This window comes from Pelobates fuscus, chromosome 8, assembly GCF_036172605.1.
Source record: "Pelobates fuscus isolate aPelFus1 chromosome 8, aPelFus1.pri, whole genome shotgun sequence".
Taxonomy (NCBI): domain Eukaryota; kingdom Metazoa; phylum Chordata; class Amphibia; order Anura; family Pelobatidae; genus Pelobates; species Pelobates fuscus.
In genome coordinates, this window is record NC_086324.1 from 172,693,361 (window position 1) to 172,716,891 (window position 23,531).

The window sequence follows — 23,531 nt, forward strand, 5'->3', positions numbered from 1 at the left end:
GAATCACAGGTACTAGCGCTGGACTCTCGCATTCTAATGTTAGAATCACAGGTACCAGTGCTGGACTCTCACATTCTAATGTTAGAATCACAGGTACTAGCACTGGACTCTCACATTCTAATGATAGAATCACAGGTACTAGCGCTGGACTCTCACATTCTAATGTTAGAATCACAGGTACTAGCGCTGGACTCTCACATTCTAATGTTAGAATCACAGGTACTAGCGCTGGACTCTCACATTCTAATGTTAGAATCACAGGTACTAGCGCTGGACTCTCACATTCTAATGTTAGAATCACAGGTACTAGCGCTGGACTCTCGCATTCTAATGTTAGAATCACAGGTACTAGCGCTAGACTCTCGCATTCTAATGTTAGAATCACAGGTACTAGCGCTGGACTCTCGCATTCTAATGTTAGAATCACAGGTACTAGCGCTGGACTCTCACATTCTAATGTTAGAATCACAGGTACTAGCGCTGGACTCTCGCATTCTAATGTTAGAATCACAGGTACTAGCGCCGGACTCTCACATTCTAATGTTAGAATCACAGGTACTAGCGCTGGACTCTCGCATTCTAATGTTAGAATCACAGGTACTAGCGCTGGACTCTCGCATTCTAATGTTAGAATCACAGGTACTAGCGCCGGACTCTCACATTCTAAAGTTAGAATCACAGGTACTAGCGCCGGACTCTCGCATTCTAAAGTTAGAATCACAGGTACTAGCGCCGGACTCTCACATTCTAATGATAGAATCACAGGTACTAGCGCTGGACTCTCGCATTCTAATGTTAGAATCACAGGTACTAGCGCTGGACTCTCGCATTCTAATGATAGAATCACAGGTACTAGCGCTGGGCTCTCACATTCTAAAGTTAGAATCACAGGTACTAACGCCGGACTCTCACATTCTAATGATAGAATCACAGGTACTAGCGCTGGACTCTCGCATTCTAATGTTAGAATCACAGGTACTAGCGCTGGACTCTCGCATTCTAATGTTAGAATCACAGGTACTAGCGCTGGACTCTCGCATTCTAATGTTAGAATCACAGGTACTAGCGCTGGACTTTCACATTCTAATGTTAGAATCACAGGTACTAGCGCTGGACTCTCGCATTCTAATGTTAGAATCACAGGTACTAGCGCTGGACTCTCACATTCTAATGTTAGAATCACAGGTACTAGCGCTGGACTCTCGCATTCTAATGTTAGAATCACAGGTACTAGCGCTGGACTCTCACATTCTAATGTTAGAATCACAGGTACTAGCGCTGGACTCTCACATTCTAATGTTAGAATCACAGGTACCAGTGCTGGACTCTCGCATTCTAATGTTAGAATCACAGGTACCAGTGCTGGACTCTCGCATTCTAATGTTAGAATCACAGGTACTAGCGCCGGACTCTCGTATTCTAATGTTAGAATCACAGGTACTAGCGCTGGACTCTCACATTCTAATGTTAGAATCACAGGTACCAGCGCCGGACTCTCGTATTCTAATGTTAGAATCACAGGTACTAGCGCCGGACTCTCGCATTCTAATGTTAGAATCACAGGTACTAGCGCCGGACTCTCGTATTCTAATGTTAGAATCACAGGTACTAGCGCTGGACTCTCGCATTCTAATGATAGAATCACAGGTACTAGCGCCGGACTCTCGTATTCTAATGTTAGAATCACAGGTACTAGCGCCGGACTCTCGCATTCTAATGTTAGAATCACAGGTACTAGCGCCGGACTCTCGTATTCTAATGTTAGAATCACAGGTACCAGTGCTGGACTCTCGCATTCTAATGTTAGAATCACAGGTACCAGTGCTGGACTCTCGCATTCTAATGTTAGAATCACAGGTACTAGCGCTGGACTCTCACATTCTAATGTTAGAATCACAGGTACTAGCGCTGGACTCTCGCATTCTAATGTTAGAATCACAGGTACTAGCGCTGGACTCTCGCATTCTAATGTTAGAATCACAGGTACTGGCACTGGACTCTCACATTCTAATGATAGAATCACAGGTACTGGCGCTGGACTCTCGCATTCTAATGTTAGAATCACAGGTACTGGCGCTGGACTCTCACATTCTAATGTTAGAATCACAGGTACTAGCGCTGGACTCTCGCATTCTAATGTTAGAATCACAGGTACTAGCGCTGGACTCTCGCATTCTAATGTTAGAATCACAGGTACTGGCGCTGGACTCTCACATTCTAATGATAGAATCACAGGTACTGGCGCTGGACTCTCGCATTCTAATGTTAGAATCACAGGTACTAGCGCTGGACTCTCGCATTCTAATGTTAGAATCACAGGTACTAGCGCTGGACTCTCGCATTCTAATGTTAGAATCACAGGTACTAGCGCCGGACTCTCACATTCTAAAGTTAGAATCACAGGTACTAGCGCCGGACTCTCGCATTCTAAAGTTAGAATCACAGGTACTAGCGCCGGACTCTCACATTCTAATGATAGAATCACAGGTACTAGCGCTGGACTCTCGCATTCTAATGTTAGAATCACAGGTACTAGCGCTGGACTCTCGCATTCTAATGTTAGAATCACAGGTACTAGCGCTGGACTCTCGCATTCTAATGATAGAATCACAGGTACTAGCGCTGGGCTCTCACATTCTAAAGTTAGAATCACAGGTACTAACGCCGGACTCTCACATTCTAATGATAGAATCACAGGTACTAGCGCTGGACTCTCGCATTCTAATGTTAGAATCACAGGTACTAGCGCTGGACTCTCGCATTCTAATGTTAGAATCACAGGTACTAGCGCTGGACTCTCGCATTCTAATGTTAGAATCACAGGTACTAGCGCTGGACTCTCACATTCTAATGTTAGAATCACAGGTACTAGCGCTGGACTCTCGCATTCTAATGTTAGAATCACAGGTACTAGCGCCGGACTCTCACATTCTAATGTTAGAATCACAGGTACTAGCGCTGGACTCTCGCATTCTAATGTTAGAATCACAGGTACTAGCGCTGGACTCTCACATTCTAATGTTAGAATCACAGGTACTAGCGCTGGACTCTCACATTCTAATGTTAGAATCACAGGTACCAGTGCTGGACTCTCGCATTCTAATGTTAGAATCACAGGTACCAGTGCTGGACTCTCGCATTCTAATGTTAGAATCACAGGTACTAGCGCCGGACTCTCGTATTCTAATGTTAGAATCACAGGTACTAGCGCTGGACTCTCACATTCTAATGTTAGAATCACAGGTACCAGCGCCGGACTCTCGTATTCTAATGTTAGAATCACAGGTACTAGCGCCGGACTCTCGCATTCTAATGTTAGAATCACAGGTACTAGCGCCGGACTCTCGTATTCTAATGTTAGAATCACAGGTACTAGCGCTGGACTCTCGCATTCTAATGATAGAATCACAGGTACTAGCGCCGGACTCTCGTATTCTAATGTTAGAATCACAGATACTAGCGCCGGACTCTCGCATTCTAATGTTAGAATCACAGGTACTAGCGCCGGACTCTCGTATTCTAATGTTAGAATCACAGGTACCAGTGCTGGACTCTCGCATTCTAATGTTAGAATCACAGGTACCAGTGCTGGACTCTCGCATTCTAATGTTAGAATCACAGGTACTAGCGCTGGACTCTCACATTCTAATGTTAGAATCACAGGTACTAGCGCTGGACTCTCGCATTCTAATGTTAGAATCACAGGTACTAGCGCTGGACTCTCGCATTCTAATGTTAGAATCACAGGTACTGGCGCTGGACTCTCACATTCTAATGATAGAATCACAGGTACTGGCGCTGGACTCTCGCATTCTAATGTTAGAATCACAGGTACTGGCGCTGGACTCTCGCATTCTTATGTTAGAATCACAGGTACTAGCGCTGGACTCTCGCATTCTAATGTTAGAATCACAGGTACTAGCGCCGGACTCTCGCATTCTAATGTTAGAATCACAGGTACTAGCGCCGGACTCTCGCATTCTAAAGTTAGAATCACAGGTACTAGCGCTGGACTCTCGCATTCTAATGTTAGAATCACAGGTACTAGCGCCGGACTCTCACATTCTAATGTTAGAATCACAGGTACTAGCGCTGGACTCTCACATTCTAATGTTAGAATCACAGGTACCAGTGCTGGACTCTCGCATTCTAATGTTAGAATCACAGGTACCAGTGCTGGACTCTCGCATTCTAATGTTAGAATCACAGGTACTAGCGCCGGACTCTCGTATTCTAATGTTAGAATCACAGGTACTAGCGCTGAACTCTCACATTCTAATGTTAGAATCACAGGTACCAGCGCCGGACTCTCGTATTCTAATGTTAGAATCACAGGTACTAGCGCCGGACTCTCGCATTCTAATGTTAGAATAACAGGTACTAGCGCCGGACTCTCGTATTCTAATGTTAGAATCACAGGTACTAGCGCTGGACTCTCGCATTCTAATGATAGAATCACAGGTACTAGCGCCGGACTCTCGTATTCTAATGTTAGAATCACAGGTACTAGCGCCGGACTCTCGCATTCTAATGTTAGAATCACAGGTACTAGCGCCGGACTCTCGTATTCTAATGTTAGAATCACAGGTACCAGTGCTGGACTCTCGCATTCTAATGTTAGAATCACAGGTACCAGTGCTGGACTCTCGCATTCTAATGTTAGAATCACAGGTACTAGCGCTGGACTCTCACATTCTAATGTTAGAATCACAGGTACTAGCGCTGGACTCTCGCATTCTAATGTTAGAATCACAGGTACTAGCGCTGGACTCTCGCATTCTAATGTTAGAATCACAGGTACTGGCGCTGGACTCTCACATTCTAATGATAGAATCACAGGTACTGGCGCTGGACTCTCGCATTCTAATGTTAGAATCACAGGTACTGGCGCTGGACTCTCGCATTCTTATGTTAGAATCACAGGTACTAGCGCTGGACTCTCGCATTCTAATGTTAGAATCACAGGTACTAGCGCCGGACTCTCGCATTCTAATGTTAGAATCACAGGTACTAGCGCCGGACTCTCGCATTCTAAAGTTAGAATCACAGGTACTAGCGCCGGACTCTCGCATTCTAATGTTAGAATCACAGGTACTAGCGCCGGACTCTCGCATTCTAATGTTAGAATCACAGGTACTAGCGCTGGACTCTCGCATTCTAATGTTAGAATCACAGGTACTAGCGCCGGACTCTCGCATTCTAAAGTTAGAATCACAGGTACTAGCGCCGGACTCTCGCATTCTAATGTTAGAATCACAGGTACTAGCGCCGGACTCTCGCATTCTAATGTTAGAATCACAGGTACTGGCGCTGGACTCTCGCATTCTAATGTTAGAATCACAGGTACTAGCGCTGGACTCTCGCATTCTAATGTTAGAATCACAGGTACTAGCGCCGGACTCTCGCATTCTAATGTTAGAATCACAGGTACTAGCGCCGGACTCTCGCATTCTAATGTTAGAATCACAGGTACTAGCGCTGGGCTCTCGCATTCTAAAGTTAGAATCACAGGTACTAGCGCCGGACTCTCGCATTCTAATGTTAGAATCACAGGTACTAGCGTCGGACTCTCACATTCTAATGTTAGAATCACAGGTACTAGCGCCGGACTCTCGCATTCTAATGTTAGAATCACAGGTACTAGCGCCGGACTCTCGCATTCTAAAGTTAGAATCACAGGTACTAGCGCCGGACTCTCGCATTCTAATGTTAGAATCACAGGTACTAGCGCCGGACTCTCGCATTCTAATGTTAGAATCACAGGTACTAGCGCTGGACTCTCGCATTCTAATGTTAGAATCACAGGTACTAGCGCCGGACTCTCGCATTCTAAAGTTAGAATCACAGGTACTAGCGCCGGACTCTCGCATTCTAATGTTAGAATCACAGGTACTAGCGCCGGACTCTCGCATTCTAAAGTTAGAATCACAGGTACTAGCGCTGGACTCTCGCATTCTAATGTTAGAATCACAGGTACTAGCGCCGGACTCTCGCATTCTAATGTTAGAATCACAGGTACTAGCGCCGGACTCTCGCATTCTAAAGTTAGAATCACAGGTACTAGCGCCGGACTCTCGCATTCTAATGTTAGAATCACAGGTACTAGCGCCGGACTCTCGCATTCTAATGTTAGAATCACAGGTACTAGCGCTGGACTCTCGCATTCTAATGTTAGAATCACAGGTACTAGCGCCGGACTCTCGCATTCTAAAGTTAGAATCACAGGTACTAGCGCCGGACTCTCGCATTCTAATGTTAGAATCACAGGTACTAGCGCCGGACTCTCGCATTCTAATGTTAGAATCACAGGTACTGGCGCTGGACTCTCGCATTCTAATGTTAGAATCACAGGTACTAGCGCTGGACTCTCGCATTCTAATGTTAGAATCACAGGTACTAGCGCCGGACTCTCGCATTCTAATGTTAGAATCACAGGTACTAGCGCCGGACTCTCGCATTCTAATGTTAGAATCACAGGTACTAGCGCTGGGCTCTCGCATTCTAAAGTTAGAATCACAGGTACTAGCGCCGGACTCTCGCATTCTAATGTTAGAATCACAGGTACTAGCGTCGGACTCTCACATTCTAATGTTAGAATCACAGGTACTAGCGCCGGACTCTCGCATTCTAATGTTAGAATCACAGGTACTAGCGCCGGACTCTCGCATTCTAAAGTTAGAATCACAGGTACTAGCGCCGGACTCTCGCATTCTAATGTTAGAATCACAGGTACTAGCGCCGGACTCTCGCATTCTAATGTTAGAATCACAGGTACTAGCGCTGGACTCTCGCATTCTAATGTTAGAATCACAGGTACTAGCGCCGGACTCTCGCATTCTAAAGTTAGAATCACAGGTACTAGCACCGGACTCTCGCATTCTAATGTTAGAATCACAGGTACTAGCGCTGGACTCTCACATTCTAAAGTTAGAATCACAGGTACTAGCGCTGGACTCTCGCATTCTAAAGTTAGAATCACAGGTACTAGCGCCGGACTCTCGCATTCTAAAGTTAGAATCACAGGTACTAGCGCTGGGCTCTCACATTCTAATGTTAGAATCACAGGTACTAGCGCTGGACTCTCGCATTCTAATGTTAGAATCACAGGTACTAGCGCTGGACTCTCACATTCTAAAGTTAGAATCACAGGTACTAGCGCTGGACTCTCGCATTCTAAAGTTAGAATCACAGGTACTAGCACCGGACTCTCGCATTCTAAAGTTAGAATCACAGGTACTAGCGCTGGGCTCTCACATTCTAATGTTAGAATCACAGGTACTAGCGCTGGACTCTCGCATTCTAATGTAAGAATCACAGGTACTAGCGCTGGACTCTCGCATTCTAAAGTTAGAATCACAGGTACTAGCGCTGGACTCTCGCATTCTAATGATAGAATCACAGGTACTAGCGCCGGACTCTCGCATTCTAATGTTAGAATCACAGGTACTAGCGCTGGACTCTCGCATTCTAAAGTTAGAATCACAGGTACTAGCGCTGGACGCTCGCATTCTAATGTTAGAATCACAGGTACTAGCGCCGGACTCTCACATTCTAATGTTAGAATCACAGGTACTAGCGCTGGACTCTCGCATTCTAAAGTTAGAATCACAGGTACTAGCGCTGGACTCTCGCATTCTAATGATAGAATCACAGGTACTAGCGCCGGACTCTCACATTCTAATGTTAGAATCACAGGTACTAGCGCCGGACTCTCGCATTCTAAAGTTAGAATCACAGGTACTAGCGCTGGGCTCTCACATTCTAATGTTAGAATCACAGGTACTAGCGCTGGACTCTCGCATTCTAATGTTAGAATCACAGGTACTAGCGCTGGACTCTCGCATTCTAAAGTTAGAATCACAGGTACTAGCGCTGGGCTCTCACATTCTAATGATAGAATCACAGGTACTAGCGCCGGACTCTCGCATTCTAATGATAGAATCACAGGTACTAGCGCTGGACTCTCGCATTCTAAAGGTAGAATCACAGGTACTAGCGCTGGACTCTCGCATTCTAATGTTAGAATCACAGGTACTAGCGCCGGACTCTCACATTCTAATGTTAGAATCACAGGTACTAGCGCTGGACTCTCGCATTCTAATGTTAGAATCACAGGTACTAGCGCTGGACTCTCGCATTCTAAAGTTAGAATCACAGGTACTAGCGCTGGACTCTCGCATTCTAATGTTAGAATCACAGGTACTAGCGCCGGACTCTCGCATTCTAATGTTAGAATCACAGGTACTAGCGCTGGACTCTCGCATTCTAAAGTTAGAATCACAGGTACTAGCGCTGGACTCTCGCATTCTAAAGTTAGAATCACAGGTACTAGCGCTGGACTCTCGCATTCTAATGTTAGAATCACAGGTACTAGTGCCGGACTCTCGCATTCTAATGTTAGAATCACAGGTACTAGCGCCGGACTCTCGCATTCTAATGTTAGAATCACAGGTACTAGCGCTGGACTCTCGCATTCTAATGTTAGAATCACAGGTACTAGCGCCGGACTCTCACATTCTAATGTTAGAATCACAGGTACTAGCGCCGGACTCTCGCATTCTAAAGTTAGAATCACAGGTACTAGCGCTGGACTCTCGCATTCTAATGTTAGAATCACAGGTACTAGCGCCGGACTCTCGCATTCTAATGTTAGAATCACAGGTACTAGCGCCGGACTCTCGCATTCTAAAGTTAGAATCACAGGTACTAGCGCCGGACTCTCGCATTCTAATGTTAGAATCACAGGTACTAGCGCCGGACTCTCGCATTCTAATGTTAGAATCACAGGTACTAGCGCTGGACTCTCGCATTCTAATGTTAGAATCACAGGTACTAGCGCCGGACTCTCGCATTCTAAAGTTAGAATCACAGGTACTAGCGCCGGACTCTCGCATTCTAATGTTAGAATCACAGGTACTAGCGCCGGACTCTCGCATTCTAATGTTAGAATCACAGGTACTGGCGCTGGACTCTCGCATTCTAATGTTAGAATCACAGGTACTAGCGCTGGACTCTCGCATTCTAATGTTAGAATCACAGGTACTAGCGCCGGACTCTCGCATTCTAATGTTAGAATCACAGGTACTAGCGCCGGACTCTCGCATTCTAATGTTAGAATCACAGGTACTAGCGCTGGGCTCTCGCATTCTAAAGTTAGAATCACAGGTACTAGCGCCGGACTCTCGCATTCTAATGTTAGAATCACAGGTACTAGCGTCGGACTCTCACATTCTAATGTTAGAATCACAGGTACTAGCGCCGGACTCTCGCATTCTAATGTTAGAATCACAGGTACTAGCGCCGGACTCTCGCATTCTAAAGTTAGAATCACAGGTACTAGCGCCGGACTCTCGCATTCTAATGTTAGAATCACAGGTACTAGCGCCGGACTCTCGCATTCTAATGTTAGAATCACAGGTACTAGCGCTGGACTCTCGCATTCTAATGTTAGAATCACAGGTACTAGCGCCGGACTCTCGCATTCTAAAGTTAGAATCACAGGTACTAGCACCGGACTCTCGCATTCTAATGTTAGAATCACAGGTACTAGCGCTGGACTCTCACATTCTAATGTTAGAATCACAGGTACTAGCGCTGGACTCTCGCATTCTAATGTTAGAATCACAGGTACTAGCGCTGGACTCTCGCATTCTAATGTTAGAATCACAGGTACTAGCGCTGGACTCTCACATTCTAAAGTTAGAATCACAGGTACTAGCGCTGGACTCTCGCATTCTAAAGTTAGAATCACAGGTACTAGCACCGGACTCTCGCATTCTAAAGTTAGAATCACAGGTACTAGCGCTGGGCTCTCACATTCTAATGTTAGAATCACAGGTACTAGCGCTGGACTCTCGCATTCTAATGTAAGAATCACAGGTACTAGCGCTGGACTCTCGCATTCTAAAGTTAGAATCACAGGTACTAGCGCTGGACTCTCGCATTCTAATGATAGAATCACAGGTACTAGCGCCGGACTCTCGCATTCTAATGTTAGAATCACAGGTACTAGCGCTGGACTCTCGCATTCTAAAGTTAGAATCACAGGTACTAGCGCTGGACGCTCGCATTCTAATGTTAGAATCACAGGTACTAGCGCCGGACTCTCACATTCTAATGTTAGAATCACAGGTACTAGCGCTGGACTCTCGCATTCTAAAGTTAGAATCACAGGTACTAGCGCTGGACTCTCGCATTCTAATGATAGAATCACAGGTACTAGCGCCGGACTCTCACATTCTAATGTTAGAATCACAGGTACTAGCGCCGGACTCTCGCATTCTAAAGTTAGAATCACAGGTACTAGCGCTGGGCTCTCACATTCTAATGTTAGAATCACAGGTACTAGCGCTGGACTCTCGCATTCTAATGTTAGAATCACAGGTACTAGCGCTGGACTCTCGCATTCTAAAGTTAGAATCACAGGTACTAGCGCTGGGCTCTCACATTCTAATGATAGAATCACAGGTACTAGCGCCGGACTCTCGCATTCTAATGATAGAATCACAGGTACTAGCGCTGGACTCTCGCATTCTAAAGGTAGAATCACAGGTACTAGCGCTGGACTCTCGCATTCTAATGTTAGAATCACAGGTACTAGCGCCGGACTCTCACATTCTAATGTTAGAATCACAGGTACTAGCGCTGGACTCTCGCATTCTAATGTTAGAATCACAGGTACTAGCGCTGGACTCTCGCATTCTAAAGTTAGAATCACAGGTACTAGCGCTGGACTCTCGCATTCTAATGTTAGAATCACAGGTACTAGCGCCGGACTCTCGCATTCTAATGTTAGAATCACAGGTACTAGCGCTGGACTCTCGCATTCTAAAGTTAGAATCACAGGTACTAGCGCTGGACTCTCGCATTCTAAAGTTAGAATCACAGGTACTAGCGCTGGACTCTCGCATTCTAATGTTAGAATCACAGGTACTAGTGCCGGACTCTCGCATTCTAATGTTAGAATCACAGGTACTAGCGCCGGACTCTCGCATTCTAATGTTAGAATCACAGGTACTAGCGCTGGACTCTCGCATTCTAATGTTAGAATCACAGGTACTAGCGCCGGACTCTCACATTCTAATGTTAGAATCACAGGTACTAGCGCTGGACTCTCGCATTCTAAAGTTAGAATCACAGGTACTAGCGCCGGACTCTCGCATTCTAAAGTTAGAATCACAGGTACTAGCGCTGGGCTCTCACATTCTAATGTTAGAATCACAGGTACTAGCGCTGGACTCTCGCATTCTAATGTTAGAATCACAGGTACTAGCGCTGGACTCTCGCATTCTAAAGTTAGAATCACAGGTACTAGCGCTGGACTCTCGCATTCTAATGTTAGAATCACAGGTACTAGCGCCGGACTCTCGCATTCTAATGTTAGAATCACAGGTACTAGCGCTGGACTCTCGCATTCTAAAGTTAGAATCACAGGTACTAGCGCTGGACTCTCGCATTCTAAAGTTAGAATCACAGGTACTAGCGCTGGACTCTCGCATTCTAATGTTAGAATCACAGGTACTAGCGCCGGACTCTCGCATTCTAATGTTAGAATCACAGGTACTAGCGCTGGACTCTCGCATTCTAAAGTTAGAATCACAGGTACTAGCGCTGGACTCTCGCATTCTAATGTTAGAATCACAGGTACTAGCGCTGGACTCTCGCATTCTAATGTTAGAATCACAGGTACTAGCGCTGGACTCTCGCATTCTAATGTTAGAATCACAGGTACTAGCGCTGGACTCTCGCATTCTAATGTTAGAATCACAGGTACTAGCGCCGGACTCTCGCATTCTAATGTTAGAATCACAGGTACTAGCGCCGGACTCTCGCATTCTAATGTTAGAATCACAGGTACTAGCGCTGGACTCTCGCATTCTAATGTTAGAATCACAGGTTCTAGCGCCGGACTCTCGCATTCTAATGTTAGAATCACAGGTTGTAGCGCCGGACTCTCGCATTCTAATGTTAGAATCACAGGTACTAGCGCTGGACTCTCGCATTCTAATGTTAGAATCACAGGTACTAGCGCTGGGCTCTCACATTCTAATGTTAGAATCACAGGTACTAGCGCTGGACTCTCGCATTCTAATGTTAGAATCACAGGTACTAGCACTGGACTCTCACATTCTAATGTTAGAATCACAGGTACTAGCGCTGGACTCTCGCATTCTAATGTTAGAATCACAGGTACTAGCGCCGGACTCTCGCATTCTAATGTTAGAATCACAGGTACTAGCGCCGGACTCTCGCATTCTAATGTTAGAATCACAGGTACTAGCGCTGGACTCTCACATTCTAATGTTAGAATCACAGGTACTAGCGCTGGACTCTCGCATTCTAATGTTAGAATCACAGGTACTAGCGCCGGACTCTCACATTCTAATGTTAGAATCACAGGTACTAGCGCTGGACTCTCGCATTCTAATGTTAGAATCACAGGTACTAGCGCCGGACTCTCGCATTCTAATGTTAGAATCACAGGTACTAGCGCTGGACTCTCGCATTCTAATGTTAGAATCACAGGTACTAGCGCTGGACTCTCGCATTCTAAAGTTAGAATAACAGGTTCTAGCGCCGGACTCTCGCATTCTAATGTTAGAATCACAGGTACTAGCGCTGGACTCTCGCATTCTAATGTTAGAATCACAGGTACTAGCGCTGGACTCTCGCATTCTAATGTTAGAATCACAGGTACTAGCGCTGGACTCTCACATTCTAAAGTTAGAATCACAGGTACTAGCGCTGGACTCTCGCATTCTAATGTTAGAATCACATGTACTAGCGCTGGACTCTCGCATTCTAATGTTAGATTCACAGGTACTAGCACCGGACTCTCACATTCTAAAGTTAGAATCACAGGTACTAGCGCCGGACTCTCACATTCTAATGTTAGAATCACAGGTACTAGCGCTGGACTCTCACATTCTAATGTTAGAATCACAGGTACTAGCGCTGGACTCTCGCATTCTAAAGTTAGAATCACAGGTTCTAGCGCTGGACTCTCGCATTCTAATGTTAGAATCACAGGTACCAGTGCTGGACTCTCGCATTCTAATGTTAGAATCACAGGTACTAGCGCCGGACTCTCGTATTCTAATGTTAGAATCACAGGTACTAGCGCTAAACTCTCACATTCTAATGTTAGAATCACAGGTACCAGCGCCGGACTCTCGTATTCTAATGTTAGAATCACAGGTACTAGCGCCGGACTCTCGCATTCTAATGTTAGAATCACAGGTACTAGCGCCGGACTCTCGTATTCTAATGTTAGAATCACAGGTACTAGCGCTGGACTCTCGCATTCTAATGATAGAATCACAGGTACTAGCGCCGGACTCTCGTATTCTAATGTTAGAATCACAGGTACTAGCGCCGGACTCTCGCATTCTAATGTTAGAATCACAGGTACTAGCGCCGGACTCTCGTATTCTAATGTTAGAATCACAGGTACCAGTGCTGGACTCTCGCATTCTAATGTTAGAATCACAGGTACCAGTGCTGGACTCTCGCATTCTAATGTTAGAATCACAGGTACTAGCGCTGGACTCTCACATTCTAATGTTAGAATCACAGGTACTAGCGCTGGACTCTCGCATTCTAATGTTAGAATCACAGGTACTAGCGCTGGACTCTCGCATTCTAATGTTAGAATCACAGGTACTAGCGCCGGACTCTCGCATTCTAATGTTAGAATCACAGGTACTAGCGCCGGACTCTCGCATTCTAAAGTTAGAATCACAGGTACTAGCGCTGGACTCTCGCATTCTAATGTTAGAATCACAGGTACTAGCGCTGGACTCTCGCATTCTAAAGTTAGAATAACAGGTTCTAGCGCCGGACTCTCGCATTCTAATGTTAGAATCACAGGTACTAGCGCTGGACTCTCGCATTCTAATGTTAGAATCACAGGTACTAGCGCTGGACTCTCGCATTCTAATGTTAGAATCACAGGTACTAGCGCTGGACTCTCACATTCTAAAGTTAGAATCACAGGTACTAGCGCTGGACTCTCGCATTCTAATGTTAGAATCACATGTACTAGCGCTGGACTCTCGCATTCTAATGTTAGATTCACAGGTACTAGCACCGGACTCTCACATTCTAAAGTTAGAATCACAGGTACTAGCGCCGGACTCTCACATTCTAATGTTAGAATCACAGGTACTAGCGCTGGACTCTCACATTCTAATGTTAGAATCACAGGTACTAGCGCTGGACTCTCGCATTCTAAAGTTAGAATCACAGGTTCTAGCGCTGGACTCTCGCATTCTAATGTTAGAATCACAGGTACCAGTGCTGGACTCTCGCATTCTAATGTTAGAATCACAGGTACTAGCGCCGGACTCTCGTATTCTAATGTTAGAATCACAGGTACTAGCGCTAAACTCTCACATTCTAATGTTAGAATCACAGGTACCAGCGCCGGACTCTCGTATTCTAATGTTAGAATCACAGGTACTAGCGCCGGACTCTCGCATTCTAATGTTAGAATCACAGGTACTAGCGCCGGACTCTCGTATTCTAATGTTAGAATCACAGGTACTAGCGCTGGACTCTCGCATTCTAATGATAGAATCACAGGTACTAGCGCCGGACTCTCGTATTCTAATGTTAGAATCACAGGTACTAGCGCCGGACTCTCGCATTCTAATGTTAGAATCACAGGTACTAGCGCCGGACTCTCGTATTCTAATGTTAGAATCACAGGTACCAGTGCTGGACTCTCGCATTCTAATGTTAGAATCACAGGTACCAGTGCTGGACTCTCGCATTCTAATGTTAGAATCACAGGTACTAGCGCTGGACTCTCACATTCTAATGTTAGAATCACAGGTACTAGCGCTGGACTCTCGCATTCTAATGTTAGAATCACAGGTACTAGCGCTGGACTCTCGCATTCTAATGTTAGAATCACAGGTACTGGCGCTGGACTCTCGCATTCTAATGTTAGAATCACAGGTACTAGCGCTGGACTCTCGCATTCTAATGTTAGAATCACAGGTACTAGCGCCGGACTCTCGCATTCTAATGTTAGAATCACAGGTACTAGCGCCGGACTCTCGCATTCTAAAGTTAGAATCACAGGTACTAGCGCCGGACTCTCACATTCTAATGTTAGAATCACAGGTACTAGCGCCGGACTCTCGCATTCTAATGTTAGAATCACAGGTTCTAGCGCCGGACTCTCGCATTCTAATGTTAGAATCACAGGTACTAGCGCTGGACTCTCGCATTCTAATGTTAGAATCACAGGTACTAGCGCTGGACTCTCGCATTCTAATGTTAGAATCACAGGTACTAGCGCTGGACTCTCGCATTCTAATGTTAGAATCACATGTACTAGCGCTGGACTCTCGCATTCTAATGTTAGATTCACAGGTACTAGCACCGGACTCTCACATTCTAAAGTTAGAATCACAGGTACTAGCGCCGGACTCTCACATTCTAATGTTAGAATCACAGGTACTAGCGCTGGACTCTCACATTCTAATGTTAGAATCACAGGTACTAGCGCTGGACTCTCGCATTCTAAAGTTAGAATCACAGGTTCTAGCGCTGGACTCTCGCATTCTAATGTTAGAATCACAGGTACTAGCGCTGGACTCTCGCATTCTAATGTTAGAATCACAGGTACTAGCGCTGGACTCTCGCATTCTAATGTTAGAATCACAGGTACTAGCGCTGGACTCTCACATTCTAAAGTTAGAATCACAGGTACTAGCGCTGGACTCTCGCATTCTAATGTTAGAATCACATGTACTAGCGCTGGACTCTCGCATTCTAAAGTTAGAATCACAGGTACTAGCGCCGGACTCTCGCATTCTAATGTTAGAATCACAGGTACTAGCGCCGGACTCTCACATTCTAATGTTAGAATCACAGGTACTAGCGCCGGACTCTCACATTCTAATGATAGAATCACAGGTACTAGCGCTGGACTCTCACATTCTAATGTTAGAATCACAGGTACTAGCGCTGGACTCTCGCATTCTAATGTTAGAATCACAGGTACTAGCGCTGGACTCTCGCATTCTAATGTTAGAATCACAGGTACTAGCACCGGACTCTCACATTCTAAAGTTAGAATCACAGGTACTAGCGCCGGACTCTCACATTCTAATGTTAGAATCACAGGTACTAGCGCCGGACTCTCACATTCTAATGATAGAATCACAGGTACTAGCGCTGGACTCTCACATTCTAATGTTAGAATCACAGGTACTAGCGCCGGACTCTCGCATTCTAATGTTAGAATCACAGGTACTAGCGCCGGACTCTCGCATTCTAATGTTAGAATCACAGGTACTAGCGCTGGACTCTCGCATTCTAATGTTAGAATCACAGGTACTAGCGCCGGACTCTCACATTCTAATGTTAGAATCACAGGTACTAGCGCCGGACTCTCACATTCTAAAGTTAGAATCACAGGTACTAGTGCTGGACTCTCACATTCTAATGTTAGAATCACAGGTACTAGCACCGGACTCTCACATTCTAAAGTTAGAATCACAGGTACTAGTGCCGGACTCTCGCATTCTAATGTTAGAATCACAGGTACTAGCACCGGACTCTCACATTCTAATGTTAGAATCACAGGTACTAGCGCCGGACTCTCGCATTCTAATGTTAGAATCACAGGTACTAGCGCTGGACTCTCGCATTCTAATGTTAGAATCACAGGTACTAGCACCGGACTCTCACATTCTAAAGTTAGAATCACAGGTACTAGCGCCGGACTCTCGCATTCTAATGTTAGAATCACAGGTACTAGCACCGGACTCTCACATTCTAAAGTTAGAATCACAGGTACTAGCGCCGGACTCTCGCATTCTAATGTTAGAATCACAGGTACTAGCGCTGGACTCTCGCATTCTAATGTTAGAATCACAGGTACTAGCACCGGACTCTCACATTCTAATGTTAGAATCACAGGTACTAGCACTGGACTCTCACATTCTAATGTTAGAATCACAGGTACTAGCGCCGGACTCTCGCATTCTAATGTTAGAATCACAGGTACTAGCGCTGGACTCTCGCATTCTAATGTTAGAATCACAGGTACTAGCACCGGACTCTCACATTCTAAAGTTAGAATCACAGGTACTAGCGCCGGACTCTCACATTCTAATGTTAGAATCACAGGTACTAGCGCCGGACTCTCACATTCTAATGATAGAATCACAGGTACTAGCGCTGGACTCTCACATTCTAATGTTAGAATCACAGGTACTAGCGCCGGACTCTCGCATTCTAATGTTAGAATCACAGGTACTAGCGCCGGACTCTCGCATTCTAATGTTAGAATCACAGGTACTAGCGCCGGACTCTCACATTCTAATGATAGAATCACAGGTACTAGCGCTGGACTCTCACATTCTAATGTTAGAATCACAGGTACTAGCGCCGGACTCTCGCATTCTAATGTTAGAATCACAGGTACTAGCGCCGGACTCTCGCATTCTAATGTTAGAATCACAGGTACTAGCGCTGGGCTCTCACATTCTAATGTTAGAATCACAGGTACTAGCGCTGGACTCTCGCATTCTAATGTTAGAATCACAGGTACTAGCGCTGGACTCTCGCATTCTAAAGTTAGAATCACAGGTACTAGCGCTGGACTCTCGCATTCTAAAGTTAGAATCACAGGTACTAGCGCTGGACTCTCGCATTCTAATGTTAGAATCACAGGTACTAGCGCCGGACTCTCGCATTCTAATGTTAGAATCACAGGTACTAGCGCTGGACTCTCGCATTCTAAAGTTAGAATCACAGGTACTAGCGCTGGACTCTCGCATTCTAATGTTAGAATCACAGGTACTAGCGCTGGACTCTCGCATTCTAATGTTAGAATCACAGGTACTAGCGCTGGACTCTCGCATTCTAATGTTAGAATCACAGGTACTAGCGCTGGACTCTCGCATTCTAATGTTAGAATCACAGGTACTAGCGCCGGACTCTCACATTCTAATGTTAGAATCACAGGTACTAGCGCCGGACTCTCGCATTCTAATGTTAGAATCACAGGTACTAGCGCTGGACTCTCGCATTCTAATGTTAGAATCACAGGTTCTAGCGCCGGACTCTCGCATTCTAATGTTAGAATCACAGGTTCTAGCGCCGGACTCTCGCATTCTAATGTTAGAATCACAGGTACTAGCGCTGGACTCTCGCATTCTAATGTTAGAATCACAGGTACTAGCGCCGGACTCTCGCATTCTAATGTTAGAATCACAGGTACTAGCGCTGGACTCTCACATTCTAATGTTAGAATCACAGGTACTAGCGCTGGACTCTCGCATTCTAATGTTAGAATCACAGGTACTAGCGCTGGACTCTCGCATTCTAATGTTAGAATCACAGGTACTAGCGCTGGGCTCTCACATTCTAATGTTAGAATAACAGGTACTAGCGCTGGACTCTCGCATTCTAATGTTAGAATCACAGGTACTAGCACTGGACTCTCACATTCTAATGTTAGAATCACAGGTACTAGCGCTGGACTCTCGCATTCTAATGTTAGAATCACAGGTACTAGCGCCGGACTCTCGCATTCTAATGTTAGAATCACAGGTACTAGCGCCGGACTCTCGCATTCTAATGTTAGAATCACAGGTACTAGCGCTGGACTCTCACATTCTAATGTTAGAATCACAGGTACTAGCGCTGGACTCTCGCATTCTAATGTTAGAATCACAGGTACTAGCGCCGGACTCTCACATTCTAATGTTAGAATCACAGGTACTAGCGCTGGACTCTCGCATTCTAATGTTAGAATCACAGGTACTAGCGCCGGACTCTCGCATTCTAATGTTAGAATCACAGGTACTAGCGCTGGACTCTCGCATTCTAATGTTAGAATCACAGGTACTAGCGCTGGACTCTCGCATTCTAAAGTTAGAATAACAGGTTCTAGCGCCGGACTCTCGCATTCTAATGTTAGAATCACAGGTACTAGCGCTGGACTCTCGCATTCTAATGTTAGAATCACAGGTACTAGCGCTGGACTCTCGCATTCTAATGTTAGAATCACAGGTACTAGCGCTGGACTCTCACATTCTAAAGTTAGAATCACAGGTACTAGCGCTGGACTCTCGCATTCTAATGTTAGAATCACATGTACTAGCGCTGGACTCTCGCATTCTAATGTTAGATTCACAGGTACTAGCACCGGACTCTCACATTCTAAAGTTAGAATCACAGGTACTAGCGCCGGACTCTCACATTCTAATGTTAGAATCACAGGTACTAGCGCTGGACTCTCACATTCTAATGTTAGAATCACAGGTACTAGCGCTGGACTCTCGCATTCTAAAGTTAGAATCACAGGTTCTAGCGCTGGACTCTCGCATTCTAATGTTAGAATCACAGGTACTAGCGCTGGACTCTCGCATTCTAATGTTAGAATCACAGGTACTAGCGCTGGACTCTCGCATTCTAATGTTAGAATCACAGGTACTAGCGCTGGACTCTCACATTCTAAAGTTAGAATCACAGGTACTAGCGCTGGACTCTCGCATTCTAATGTTAGAATCACATGTACTAGCGCTGGACTCTCGCATTCTAAAGTTAGAATCACAGGTACTAGCGCCGGACTCTCGCATTCTAATGTTAGAATCACAGGTACTAGCGCCGGACTCTCACATTCTAATGTTAGAATCACAGGTACTAGCGCCGGACTCTCGCATTCTAAAGTTAGAATCACAGGTACTAGCGCTGGACTCTCACATTCTAAAGTTAGAATCACAGGTACTAGCGCTGGACTCTAACATTCTAAAGTTAGAATCACAGGTACTAGCGCTGGACTCTAACATTCTAATGTTAGAATCACAGGTACTAGCGCTGGACTCTCGCATTCTAATGTTAGAATCACAGGTACTAGCGCTGGACTCTCGCATTCTAATGTTAGAATCACAGGTACTAGCGCTGGACTCTCGCATTCTAATGTTAGAATCACAGGTACTAGCACCGGACTCTCACATTCTAAAGTTAGAATCACAGGTACTAGCGCCGGACTCTCACATTCTAATGTTAGAATCACAGGTACTAGCGCCGGACTCTCGCATTCTAATGTTAGAATCACAGGTACTAGCGCCGGACTCTCGCATTCTAATGTTAGAATCACAGGTACTAGCGCTGGACTCTCGCATTCTAAAGTTAGAATCACAGGTACTAGCGCTGGACTCTCGCATTCTAATGTTAGAATCACAGGTACTAGCGCTGGACTCTCGCATTCTAATGTTAGAATCACAGGTACTAGCGCTGGACTCTCGCATTCTAATGTTAGAATCACAGGTACTAGCGCTGGACTCTCGCATTCTAATGTTAGAATCACAGGTACTAGCGCCGGACTCTCGCATTCTAATGTTAGAATCACAGGTACTAGCGCCGGACTCTCGCATTCTAATGTTAGAATCACAGGTACTAGCGCTGGACTCTCGCATTCTAATGTTAGAATCACAGGTTCTAGCGCCGGACTCTCGCATTCTAATGTTAGAATCACAGGTTCTAGCGCCGGACTCTCGCATTCTAATGTTAGAATCACAGGTACTAGCGCTGGACTCTCGCATTCTAATGTTAGAATCACAGGTACTAGCGCCGGACTCTCGCATTCTAATGTTAGAATCACAGGTACTAGCGCTGGACTCTCACATTCTAATGTTAGAATCACAGGTACTAGCGCTGGACTCTCGCATTCTAATGTTAGAATCACAGGTACTAGCGCTGGACTCTCGCATTCTAATGTTAGAATCACAGGTACTAGCGCTGGGCTCTCACATTCTAATGTTAGAATCACAGGTACTAGCGCTGGACTCTCGCATTCTAATGTTAGAATCACAGGTACTAGCACTGGACTCTCACATTCTAATGTTAGAATCACAGGTACTAGCGCTGGACTCTCGCATTCTAATGTTAGAATCACAGGTACTAGCGCCGGACTCTCGCATTCTAATGTTAGAATCACAGGTACTAGCGCCGGACTCTCGCATTCTAATGTTAGAATCACAGGTACTAGCGCTGGACTCTCACATTCTAATGTTAGAATCACAGGTACTAGCGCTGGACTCTCGCATTCTAATGTTAGAATCACAGGTACTAGCGCCGGACTCTCACATTCTAATGTTAGAATCACAGGTACTAGCGCTGGACTCTCGCATTCTAATGTTAGAATCACAGGTACTAGCGCCGGACTCTCGCATTCTAATGTTAGAATCACAGGTACTAGCGCTGGACTCTCGCATTCTAATGTTAGAATCACAGGTACTAGCGCTGGACTCTCGCATTCTAAAGTTAGAATAACAGGTTCTAGCGCCGGACTCTCGCATTCTAATGTTAGAATCACAGGTACTAGCGCTGGACTCTCGCATTCTAATGTTAGAATCACAGGTACTAGCGCTGGACTCTCGCATTCTAATGTTAGAATCACAGGTACTAGCGCTGGACTCTCACATTCTAAAGTTAGAATCACAGGTACTAGCGCCGGACTCTCGCATTCTAATGTTAGAATCACATGTACTAGCGCTGGACTCTCGCATTCTAATGTTAGATTCACAGGTACTAGCACCGGACTCTCACATTCTAAAGTTAGAATCACAGGTACTAGCGCCGGACTCTCACATTCTAATGTTAGAATCACAGGTACTAGCGCTGGACTCTCACATTCTAATGTTAGAATCACAGGTACTAGCGCTGGACTCTCGCATTCTAAAGTTAGAATCACAGGTTCTAGCGCTGGACTCTCGCATTCTAATGTTAGAATCACAGGTACTAGCGCTGGACTCTCGCATTCTAATGTTAGAATCACAGGTACTAGCGCTGGACTCTCGCATTCTAATGTTAGAATCACAGGTACTAGCGCTGGACTCTCACATTCTAAAGTTAGAATCACAGGTACTAGCGCTGGACTCTCGCATTCTAATGTTAGAATCACATGTACTAGCGCTGGACTCTCGCATTCTAAAGTTAGAATCACAGGTACTAGCGCCGGACTCTCGCATTCTAATGTTAGAATCACAGGTACTAGCGCCGGACTCTCACATTCTAATGTTAGAATCACAGGTACTAGCGCCGGACTCTCGCATTCTAAAGTTAGAATCACAGGTACTAGCGCTGGACTCTCACATTCTAAAGTTAGAATCACAGGTACTAGCGCTGGACTCTAACATTCTAAAGTTAGAATCACAGGTACTAGCGCTGGACTCTAACATTCTAATGTTAGAATCACAGGTACTAGCGCTGGACTCTCGCATTCTAATGTTAGAATCACAGGTACTAGCGCTGGACTCTCGCATTCTAATGTTAGAATCACAGGTACTAGCGCTGGACTCTCGCATTCTAATGTTAGAATCACAGGTACTAGCACCGGACTCTCACATTCTAAAGTTAGAATCACAGGTACTAGCGCCGGACTCTCACATTCTAATGTTAGAATCACAGGTACTAGCGCCGGACTCTCACATTCTAATGATAGAATCACAGGTACTAGCGCTGGACTCTCACATTCTAATGTTAGAATCACAGGTACTAGCGCCGGACTCTCGCATTCTAATGTTAGAATCACAGGTACTAGCGCCGGACTCTCGCATTCTAATGTTAGAATCACAGGTACTAGCGCTGGACTCTCGCATTCTAATGTTAGAATCACAGGTACTAGCGCCGGACTCTCACATTCTAATGTTAGAATCACAGGTACTAGCGCCGGACTCTCACATTCTAAAGTTAGAATCACAGGTACTAGTGCTGGACTCTCACATTCTAATGTTAGAATCACAGGTACTAGCACCGGACTCTCACATTCTAAAGTTAGAATCACAGGTACTAGCGCCGGACTCTCGCATTCTAATGTTAAAATCACAGGTACTAGCACCGGACTCTCACATTCTAATGTTAGAATCACAGGTACTAGCGCCGGACTCTCGCATTCTAATGTTAGAATCACAGGTACTAGCGCTGGACTCTCGCATTCTAATGTTAGAATCACAGGTACTAGCACCGGACTCTCACATTCTAAAGTTAGAATCACAGGTACTAGCGCCGGACTCTCACATTCTAATGTTAGAATCACAGGTACTAGCGCCGGACTCTCACATTCTAATGATAGAATCACAGGTACTAGCGCTGGACTCTCACATTCTAATGTTAGAATCACAGGTACTAGCGCCGGACTCTCGCATTCTAATGTTAGAATCACAGGTACTAGCGCCGGACTCTCGCATTCTAATGTTAGAATCACAGGTACTAGCGCCGGACTCTCACATTCTAATGATAGAATCACAGGTACTAGCGCTGGACTCTCACATTCTAATGTTAGAATCACAGGTACTAGCGCCGGACTCTCGCATTCTAATGTTAGAATCACAGGTACTAGCGCCGGACTCTCGCATTCTAATGTTAGAATCACAGGTACTAGCGCTGGACTCTCGCATTCTAATGTTAGAATCACAGGTACTAGCGCCGGACTCTCACATTCTAATGTTAGAATCACAGGTATTAGCGCCGGACTCTCACATTCTAAAGTTAGAATCACAGGT